Below are 11,585 nucleotides of genomic sequence, written 5' to 3'. Positions count from 1 at the left end.
CCAGGTGTGGCCTCACCAGTGCTGAATAGAGGGGAATAATCACTTCCCTTGATCTGCTGGCAATGCTCCTACTAATACAGCCCAATATGCCATTGGCCTTCTTGGCAATGAGGGCACACTGTTGACTCATATCCAGCCTCTCATCCACTATAATCCCCAGGTCCTTTTCTGGAACTGTTGCTTAGCCAGTCGGTCCTCAGCCTGTAGTGATGCATGGGATTCTTCCTTCCTAAGTGCAGGACTCTGCACTTGTCCTTGTTGAACCTCATCAGATTTCTTTTGGCCCAATCCTCCAATTTGTCTAGGTCACTCTGGACCCTATCCTTACCCTCCATCATATCTACCTCTCCCCCACAGCTTAGTTTCATCTGCAAACTTGTGAGGGTGCAAATAATCCCATCATGAAGATCATTAATAAAGAGTTGAACAAAACCAGCCCCAGGACCAACCCCTGGGCCACTCTGCTGGATACCATACTTCTCTACTCAGGAGAGGACCCCAGGGGCTTCTTCATCTTCAGGGAATTTTCCTTGACTATCTCCCCACAGGCTAATCCCAGAGAGTTATCCAACCAGCGGACCAAATTCAGTGATGAATCCTGGTCATGTGCCACCTGAGGCATGTTGCACATACGCTAAGACAACGATTGCAAGCTTCCTCTCCTCCCTGCAGCCCCATCCATTCATTTTCCCTCTTTTTTAATAGCGAAGCAGACTTGACTGGATATTCTATAGCCACCACCAACTATAAACCTTCAGTACTTAGTGGTTTACATTGTCTTGGTCTGTCATGTATCTTTTAGGTAATGTAAGAGCGCCTTTTTAAATAATACTCCATTTTCCCCAATGTTTTTACGAAACAACAATTAACTTTTACACATTTACAATACATTTGAATTCCTCAAAAAATTCTCCTTTTTTTAAGATCAGAACCCTTACATATCTATAAAAAGGTGAGTAAATGTTTCTTCCACCTAACTGCACATCATCCATCTGTGTCTAATTATTTGACAAATATTTTTGTTTAAGCCACAGTGGCCAATTAGTACTCTAAACAAAAGCACTCCATTAATTCTATTCAGGCTCTGAAGTATGTCATAGTCCTCTACTCAAGGGCACAATTAAAAAAAACTTCCTCTTTTTGCATTCATCCAAATCTTTTGCCATTTCTTTTACATTAATTCCTGTTTACTCAATGGTATTTCTGTGTCAATCTTTCCATTTCTTACAGCATTTTTAGCTGCTTTGTCTGCCATTTTGTTCCCTGTTTTCCGCCCCCAAATGTGTGATGGGATCCAAGGTAATGCTCCATGTATCCCCATCTGAACTAACTCAGTTAATAGAAATATAATTTCACTGATTAAGTCACTTCTACATATTGAAGCACCCTTTAAAAAAAAAACCAAAAACAACAACAACAAACACCACCATAAAGCCTGAGGTGGAATCAGAAAAAGGGACTGCTGCTGCTGGGGATACATCCCAGATCCAATTTAATATTAGCATTATTGCTACTACCTCAGCTGTCAGACATATGCACTATCAGATATCCTTTTAGATTAGCTAATTCCAAGTTTTGGTATACAATGTGCTGTCCCTACTTTTTTTCTTTTTTGGACCCATCTGTATATATATTTGAGGAAACCTACTGTACTTTTCATCTATATACTGATGCACTTCATTTTAAATATTTAGTATCTTTTTTACCCTTAAGTTTATCAAATAAATCTAATACCACATTTGGACATGCGACTTGCCATCCATAACTAATTCTCCATTGACTAAAAGTTTTGACTTCATTCAGTTTTTCCTTGTTTCTCCTGCATCCACTCTTAAACTCAAACGGCATATGGAGTTCTAACATCATGTGCTATAGTTCACGTATTGAATTCTCAACAATCCTCATATGTTTGGTACTTTCATCATTGCAGATTCCATTAACTTTAGCCCAGAAAGTTAGGTCCAGTGGTTTCATTCATACTGTAACAGGTATTTCACTAGAAGCTATCTGTAGTTCTCATATAGTATTGTAATAAATCTAGAGCACACAATTCGTAGTGCCTGGGCTTGTATTAAATCTAATTTGTTAAATTCTGATGCTGACAGAAAGCCATAGTCAAAAGCTAGTCTGATTAAGACTCTGTATAGCATCAGCAGTGTTTTCTTATCCATCTCTCCCTCCCCCCCATTAGTCCCAGGCCCAGCAAGACTTTTAAGCAGATTAATCCTTCTTGTACATTTATCTTTAGCCTAGTTAATATGATCTTTTCAACATAATTTAGTACTAATTACCCCTTAGAATTTGAACTCTTAATTATATCTATTTGTTCTCCATAGAGACACAGTTTATGTTCTTTTGTAACTTTCCTTTTTGTAAAGATCAATCCTTTGGAGTTAGCAATGGAGATCTTGAAACCCCATGCATTTCCTCAGAGGTCTCTCATAATGCTTTGTTGATTCTCTTTTCTGCCACCTCAGTATTCCTGTTCCTAACCCACAGAGCACAATTATCTGCAAATATAGTGATACCTATTGCACTACTTGTTTTGGGAGATCATTTATTATATTAAATAAGGTTGGGCTGAACTTCAGTACCCAGAAAGATAATGGAGCAAATAATTAAGCAATCAATTTGCAAACACCTACAAGATAATAAGGTGATAAGTAACAGTCAGCTGGGCTTAAATTCAGCAGGAGCCCACCAGAGCAGAGCTCCAGTAAATATTTTCAAATCTGTGGGAAGTGCCAGGGCTCAAGACTTCAGCCTCATGGGAGGTGTCCGGAGCAACAAAAATGATTAAAGGTCTCAAAATTACAGGACCTATGAGGGAAGATTGTAAAAAATTGGGTTTGTTTAGTCTGGAGAAGAGAAGACTAAGAAGGGACATAACAGTTTAAGTACATAAAAGGTAGTTACAAAGAGGAGGGAGAAAATAAGTTCTCCTTAACCTCTGAAGATAGGACAAGAAGCAATCAGCTTAAATTGCAGCAAAGGTGGTTTAGGTTGGACATTAGGAAAAGCTTCCTAACTGTCAGGCTAGTTAAGTACTGGAATAAATTGCCTAGGGATGTTGTGGAATCTCCATCATTGGGGATTTTTAAGATTAGGTTAGACAAACACCTGCCAGGGATGGTCTAGATCAGTGGTTCTCAAACCGTGGGTTGAGACCCCAAAGTGGGTTGGGACCCCATTTGAACGGGATTGCCAGGGCTGGCTTAGACTTGCTGGGGCCCAGGGCCAAAGCCTGAGCCCCACCGCCTGAGGCCAAAGGCAAAACTTTGACCCTGGGTGGCAGGGCTCAGGTTACAGGCCCCCTGCCTGGGGCTGAAGCCCTGGAGCTTCGACCCCCCACCGAGGGTGGTGGGGCTTGGGCACCCCTGCCTGGGATGGTGGGACTTGGGCCCCACCACCTGGGATAGTGTGGCTCAGGCTTTGGTCTCCCCTCATAAGGTCATGTAGTAATTTTTGTTGTCAGAAAAGGGTTGGGGTGCAATCAAGTTTGAAAACCCCTGGTCTAGATACTTAGTCCTGCCATGAGTTCAGGTGACTAGATTAGGTGCTCTCTCAAGGTTCCTTCCAGTCCTACAATTTTATTAACACTATCCTGTGGTGTACCATTTTTAATATTGTATATATTTGACATAACTTTCCCAACTTTGATCTGAATGATCCTTTTACTCAAATTCTGATCTACCCTACATTCTTCCCCTCTCTCTAGTGCACTTACTTTGTGCAATAGGACTTCCCTCCACAGCATGTTATATACCTTTTCAATATCTAGAAAGACAGCTATCATGAAACCCTTGTACCTCAAATTTTTGTATTTGTTTCTAATTTAGCAATGCAATCAATAGTACTTCTTCCTCTCCTAAAACCACTCTACACCTCATCTATAGTACCATTGTTTTCCAAATAGGAACCAATCTTTCAGTCACCATTCTCTCCATAGTTTTACCAAAGGCAATTGGGTTATAGGTATTGAGTTTTGGGGATAGTTTGTTTTTTTGTATGGGAATTACTGCTGCATATTTCTACTTTACCAGTATCACTCCTTTTCTCCCATATAGGGTTAAATAATTTCAAGATAATACTTCTCTGAAAGTAGTTCGAGGATTAAGCATTATGTTACATATATTATCCTTACCTGGGGATGTAATCTTTCTTATATCAACAGCTTTCTCAAGTTCTCACATACAAAGCTATTCATTCAGCATAGTATCTTCATGTTTACCCCAACTACATAATAGACTATGACTCTTTTCAATGAATTGTCTTTTAATCTGGAGGAAAACATCACTTTCATTTCCACCATTACTCACCCTTAGAAAGTTTCTGCTAAAACTTCTGTTTTCTCATTACCAGAAATTTTAACTATGTTGTCAATGCCAATAAGACCTGGCATGTGGCTATTTTCAGTCCAAATTCCATTTGGTCTTTGGATTTGCCTGTATATTTCTGATGTCTTGTCTTTGTTTATCTGCCCACAGTACTTGCTCCAACTCTCTTTCTTTGATTTTTTTTTTTATAATTCCTTGTCCTAATGACTGCTTTTATAGTTCATTAGATATTTGCTATTCATTGTATATTTAGCTTTTCTGTAGGCTTTGTTCTTTTCTTTAACTGACGTTTTGGACTCCTCATTTTACCACAGAAGTGAGTTTTTAGTTTTGGGATACTTCAATATCCTAGATATAGCTATAGTAACTGCTTCTATTAATCCCATTATTACATTATCATTGAAATTCTCTAGGTCATCAGTCACACAATGATTATTCATAAATTCTGTACATTTACTTGTAAATGTCTCCCAGTTATCCTTCTTAAAATTCTTGGTGGATACCTTCAAACTTACCTTACCCTTGAAAAGTAAGAAGTACAGGGAAATTATCACATCCCATTCCTTCTTCCTTATATATTTCCAAGTTGCATTTACTTGCAGTATCTGCCATTATAATTCCCAGGTCTAAGCAGGAAAAACTATTATCTGCTGCATTAAATCTAGTTGGAGTGTCATCATTTAAAACCACTGAATTGTTTTAATCAATTAACTTTTCTAAGCATGCACCATTTTTATCACTTGTTTTACTGATATCAACATCATCTGATTTTGCTTCTACTCTTCCCTCCCCCCTACTTTGTAGCCATTATCCCTCTCTAACAGACTCTTCAGTTTCCTGAGTGACTTCATTTAGGATCAGAAAATCCACCATTTTCAATCAGTCCAGTTAGTCCTCCACCCTAAGTCCCAGGCTCAACTTCCTCTGTTTATAGTCCTCTCCCACCCCCGTCTCAACTAGGCTTCATCTCAAATTAAACCTCGCCCATCCTCCAGGTGCAGCCAGGTAGCCAAATGGCTTCTCAGGTCCGCATTAGCCCTTTCAGTGCCTGTGTAGGGTACACACCTCATCACAGGATTCCAAGTAAATCCAAGTCCTTTCATTTAGATTTGTAGCAGCTCTTATGGGTCAGTCCTTAGATAAGCAGTGTAATATCTAATGCCCATTACTGAGTATTTCTTTTCTTCTTTTCCTTTGTTCAGGACAATCATTGTTCCAAGTCAGAAAAATACACTTAATTGGGACCATCTGTAATACAAAAAGCACCCTGTAAGAAAACCATTTAAAAATTATTTAGAAAATGAATTACTCTGCTCCAATATGGATAATGAGACTTATTCTCATTTGTAACTGTGATAGCCCTAAAGAACCAGGTACTTACAACCATGGAAAACAGAGACAGAATTCCACCTCTTTTCACCTAGTATAGGATTGTCTCTATGGGATATTCGTGTGTGTTTTGTCCACCAGTTCCTGGTCATAGTACAATTAAGTGGCAAACATTTCCCTTCAGCATGCCATCATTTATGCTTATTCCTCTTGGAATAGTACATTTTCTACACTGTGAGTCAAATGAGTGCTTAGGAGGATAGGTGTGTTTATCTACTCTATATCTACGTCTATATAGATATACATATGTCTCCATCATAAATTGGTCCACTGGGGCAAGGAAGCAGAGATTTAATATTAACTCAGGTGTTGGGACTATATTTCAGGTGTTGGGTTATGTCTATTTTGTATATTTGGCTTATGTCCATTTTGCATGTTTTGTATAATTTCAGGATCCCATACTGATTTTCAAAATGGAGTTTGTGCCCATGTGATCCAGCTGATCACAGTTTTCCCGCCTTTTGTTTCTCCTCAGAAGTGGTAAACAACTTCTGGATAAAACTGGTTTTTACCACCTGTCATAAATATAAAGGGAAGGGTAAACCCCTTTGAAATCCCTCCTGGCCAGGGGAAAGCTCCTCTCACCTGTAAAGGGTTAAGAAGCTAAAGGTAACCTCGCTGGCACCTGACCAAAATGACCAATGAGGAGACAAGATACTTTCAAAAGCTGGGAGGAGGGAGACAAACAAAGGGTCTGTGTCTGTCTGTATGCTGCTCTTGCCAGGGACAGAACAGGAATGGAGTCTTAGAACTTTTAGTAAGTAATCTAGCTAGGTATGTGTTAGATTATGGTTTCTTTAAATGGCTGAGAAAAGAATTGTGCTGAATAGAATAACTATCTCTGTCTGTGTATCTTTTTTGTAACTTAAGGTTTTGCCTAGAGGGGTTCTCTATGTTTTTTGAATCTAATTACCCTGTAAGATATCTACCATCCTGATTTTACAGGGGGGATTTCTTTATTTCTATTTACTTCTATTTTTTATTAAAAGTTTTCTTGTAAAAAACTGAATGCTTTTTCATTGTTCTCAGATCCAAGGGTTTGGGTCTGTGGTCACCTATGCAAATTGGTGAGGCTTTTTATCCAACATTTCCCAGGAAAGGGGGGGTGCAAGTGTTGGGAGGATTGTTCATTGTTCTTAAGATCCAAGGGTCTGGGTCTGTAGTCACCTAGGCAAATTGGTGAGGCTTTTTACCAAACCTTGTCCAGGAAGTGGGGTGCAGGGTTTTGGGAAGTATTTTGGGGGGAAAGACGCGTCCAAACAGCTCTTCCCCAGTAACCAGTATTAGTTTGGTGGTGGTAGCGGCCAGGCCAAGGACAACGGGGGGAATATTTGTACCTTGGGGAAGTCTTGACCTAAGCTGGTAAAGATAAGCGTAGGAGGTTTTTCATGTAGGTCCCCACATCTGTACCCTAGAGTTCAGAGTGGGGGAGGAACCTTGACACCACCCTTTCCACAGGGTTTCCCAGAAGGGGTTTTCTGCTCCTTCTGTGGGGTTTCCTGGGTCAGATTATATAAGTCTGCCCCAAGCACTGCTCAGCTGCTGTCCATCTGAGTGACCGTAAGGGTCTGACTTGTATTCACCTAACCATCCTAGTGGTAGAGGGGGCTAGGCTTTTCCTTCCACAACTGTGCTTCTACTTTGTCAGCACCTGCAAGGAGAAGAGAAGGACAGACAGCCACATTCCACTTACCATCAGCTGCTGTCCCCCAAAGTACCTTCTCCTCTTCTACAGACCCAGAGGAACATCAAGGGACTCCCTGGAGTTCCTCTCCAATGGCTTTCAACTAGCTGGAGGATAGAGGTCCCAGGCAACAATAAACGCTTGATCTATAGAAGGAGATTTCTATTAAGGAGTTTACTTACCTGTTTATAGGGTTCATTTTGGGAAAATCACTGTATTGCATAATTTTATTGTTTACTGCTTCCTTTTCTTTGACCCATTTGTTGAACACCAATCCCTCAATACACTTCATTTGTTTTTCACCTTATCACGACTGACTCCTCGTTATTCAAGGTGGCAGGGACCCTTTATGGGAAGATCAAACCTACCAGATGACAGATGCTGGATAGGGAGGGTTGAATCTAAGGAAACAGGAAGCATAGGAATCTCTTGCCTTATCCCACATATATTTCTTTGCCTTTCCACCCTTTCTACCCATTGGCAACCGCATCAGGATCTCTCTTTAGGTTTTCTTTTCCCTGAGAAGTCCTGTGTTTTGTTTTAATTTGCAATACAGTGACTGATTAGCCCATTAGCTCAGGGTGGATATTGGAAAGGTCGGTCTGACCTTGGGTATGTCAGGTTCCCGCTACGGAAAAGGATTGTATGGCCTGGACACAGTGTCCTTAATTTAGTTCTGGGTGGAGAACTGGCAGTGGGTCAGAATAACTGCTTTTCTCCAATTCCACTCGAAAGGCCTTTTAAAATCCTGCAGCAGCTATTGGGGCGACTGGATCCGGAGTCCGATCCTAATTTCTGTGGTACCTCAAACAGAGTGGTTAGTGACCAGCTGCTTGGTGGTCACAGAAAAGACACCTCCAGCCTTGTTTAAGGTTAGCTTCGGTATCTCTCCTTCATGTTTTTTTTTTTTTTATGGTAGGGAATGATTTTATTGGAAGTGTGAGTCAGAAGGTTATTATTTTTACAGTAACCAAGTGCCTGCTCTGGAACTCCAAAACACCCTTCCAGAGCCGTGCAGTGGCCATTTCATTTTTTTTTTAGTGGGCTCCTGGAATGGCATAGTGATGGCCATACCCAGCTGCACAGAGAGACAGAGATCTGCTCTGGAAAGATTCAGCCTTAGGGGCTTGCTCCAACACTCTTGTGTCCATTCCCTTTATGGGGTACAGACCCAAAGGTTTTATGACATTCGCCCCCTCCTTCAATGTGAAGGGAGAGATACACAACTTCTTGTCCCTCCAGTTAGAAATTACATAAACTGGGTTACATTATAAACAAGAAATAAGTTTATTAACTACAAAAGGTGAATTTTAAGTGAATATAAGAGATAACAGACAGAACAAAGCAGATTACTGAGCAAATAAAAAAAGTACGCAAGCTAAGCTCAATATGCTTAAGAAACAGGTTACAAAATGTAATTTCTTACCCTAAATGTTATTTTAGGCAGGTTGCAAAGTTTCTGTGGTTCAGAGTTCCAATTATATTTCTTTTCAGACTGGACCCCGTCTCAGTCTGAACTCCTCCGCTGCCTTCCCTTCAGGTGGCTTTAGCAGTCTTTCTTCTTGGACAGACGGGCCATGGAGAGGAGGAGTTCCATTTGCCTTCCTTCCCACCCTTAAATAGGATTTACATAAGGCGGAAATCCTTTGTTTCACAAACTTGACACCTCCCTCCCCCTTCCAATGGAAAGTTACAAGAAGTCCAAGGTAATGTCTAGTTTCAGGTGACAAGACCACCTGACCTAGTAGTGTCACAGTTAGGTCCCCTGACGCCTCCCAGGAGGGAGAGAGATTAGTATCTTCATGGTCTTGTTCCTTCCTGATGGCCCATCAAGTCTGATGGCCTGTCATCTGTTGGGTGTCTTCCCAATACACATCAAGTTGTAATTCTTACATAGTCCATATTCCTCACTTTAGATACAGAAATGATACATGCATACAAATTGGATAATCACATTCAATAAATCACAACCTTTCCAATGATACCTTACAAGACCCATCTTGCATGAAGTATATCTCAGTTATGTCATATCCATATCATAAGCATATTTTCATAAAGAATATGGAATGAAACATCACACCCCTATCCTGGAGATGTTTGACATATTAGGCTGGATTATCCACTGCCTTTCACCTTCTGGAGTCATTTGCCCTTGTGCAAAGTGAAAATAAATTGTTCTCAAATCAGATTGGTAGCATTTTATATCTATTTCCATTCGGTGTGCACAGAAGCAAATGACTATAGAAGGTGCAGGGCAGTGGAGAACTGGGCCTACCATATAGGTCTCTGGCAGAAACCTAATGTTCTGATGCTTTAACACTTTGGTGAAGGACACTCTGCCAATAAAGAAGTATAACTGAAATGAACTGATCTTTTATCTGTGTTCCAGATCTAGTATGAGGCAATACTCTTGTTTTTGAGTGTATCTCCCTAATGGTTGCAGTAAGATAACTCCAGCTGTGTGTGCATGGAAAGACCAGCTATGAAGCAGTACACTTTTGTGTGTGTACATCTAGTGGCTGGCAGGGGGTGGGGCGCAACTGAGTGTGTGTTTCTTCCTCAAAACCCGCCACATCCATGCTCCCTCATCTCTGCCACCCCGTTTCAAAAAATTCCAACTAGTTCCAGCGCTTTTTCTGTCTCCAGTCCCTCAATCTGTAGGCCCTGTGCAAATATCTGTCTGTTTGTGGGGAGGAGAGGTGAAGAGGGAAAACCAGGCTTTGCTGGAAAGACAGAGAAACAGGGGGAGCGAAGATGCAGGGACAATGAAGTGACTAACATTCAGCCAATGCATGCTGTGGTAATTACTGCCAAGGAGCCAGGAGTGGAGGGGGAAAGCTGAGTTGTGATAGATGGGGGTGCTAAGAATTTTTTTAAAATTTCCCCCCAAAACAAGGAAAGTAAATGCCGCAAAATGTTAATGCAGAATTAAGATTACACAGTGATGTCTCTTGCCCTTTCACAGTGTGGAGAGTGGCTAAATTAAACCTCTGACAAGGAAATAAAGAACTAAAGTAATGCAAACGTAAACATCTGAAAACCAGGAAATACAAAGTTAAGGTACACATCAGCCTCACAATGCAACCTTAACTATGCCCTCCTTGAGTGATGCCCAGACATGTCAATAACACGTAGATTAGTATTCTGTCCTCTCCAGAGGTACACAACACGTTGGGAACAGAGCACATGAGAACTGTAGGATAAAGTCTAACACCTTCTCCTTACCAAGACAAAATTTGAGCTGAGGTCAGGTGTAGCAAACAGGAACTACCTACACCGCCCCTACACGCACATACTGAGCCTACCCCAAGCAAACCACTCCAGACTTGCAAAATGTTACAGCCCCTTCACCCTGGGCGTGAGCATTCCTTCTGCACATTGCCTTCACTCACTCCTCACTAAGCCCTAAAGACCACTGGCATGTATGCCACCCAGATTATGTGGAGAACTGTACTGTTCCACAGTTGGAACTGCACACCACATGGTACCAGGAGTACAAAGAAATTAAGAAAATATCCTGAGCAGTAAAAAGCTCCACAAGGGCTGAAACCTCTGGAAATGTGGATGATAAATGGAGGAAGTTCAAACAGTGCTTCCCTCTGTATCTGCAAACAATGGTTGCCATTAAAAAGGAAGACAGTCAGATATCTTATTTTTGACTGGTTCTGGAGCTCTTGATGTGTTCAATAGTTATCAGTTAATTCAGGCAGAGGAGAGTAACTAAGGGTATGTCTACACTATGAAATTAGGTCGATTTTATAGAAGTCGATTTTTAGAAATTGATTTTGTACAGTCGATTGTGTATGTCCACACTAAGTGCATTAAGTCGGCAGAGTGCGTCCTCACTACCGTGGCTAGCATTGACTTATGGAGTGGTGCACTGTGGGTAGCTATCCCACAGTTCCCGCAGTCTCCACTGCCCATTGGAATTCTGGGTTAAGCTCCCAATGCCTTATGGGGCAAAAACATTGTCATGGGTGGTTTTGGGTATGTCGTCAGTCACCCCTCCCTCCATGAAAGCAACGGCAGACAATCATGTCGTGCCTTTTTTCCGTGCAGACGCCATACCATGGCAAGCATGGAGCCCGCTCAGCTCAGCGTCACCGCTGCTGTTGTGTCCTGGGTGCCGCTGTCAGCAGACGGTGCAGTACGACTGCTAACTGTCATCATCCATC

The sequence above is a fragment of the Caretta caretta genome, chromosome 2 (genome assembly GCF_965140235.1).
Source record: "Caretta caretta isolate rCarCar2 chromosome 2, rCarCar1.hap1, whole genome shotgun sequence".
Taxonomy (NCBI): domain Eukaryota; kingdom Metazoa; phylum Chordata; order Testudines; family Cheloniidae; genus Caretta; species Caretta caretta.
The sequence above is the reverse complement of the archived record's forward strand: the minus strand, read 5'-3'. Positions refer to the sequence as shown.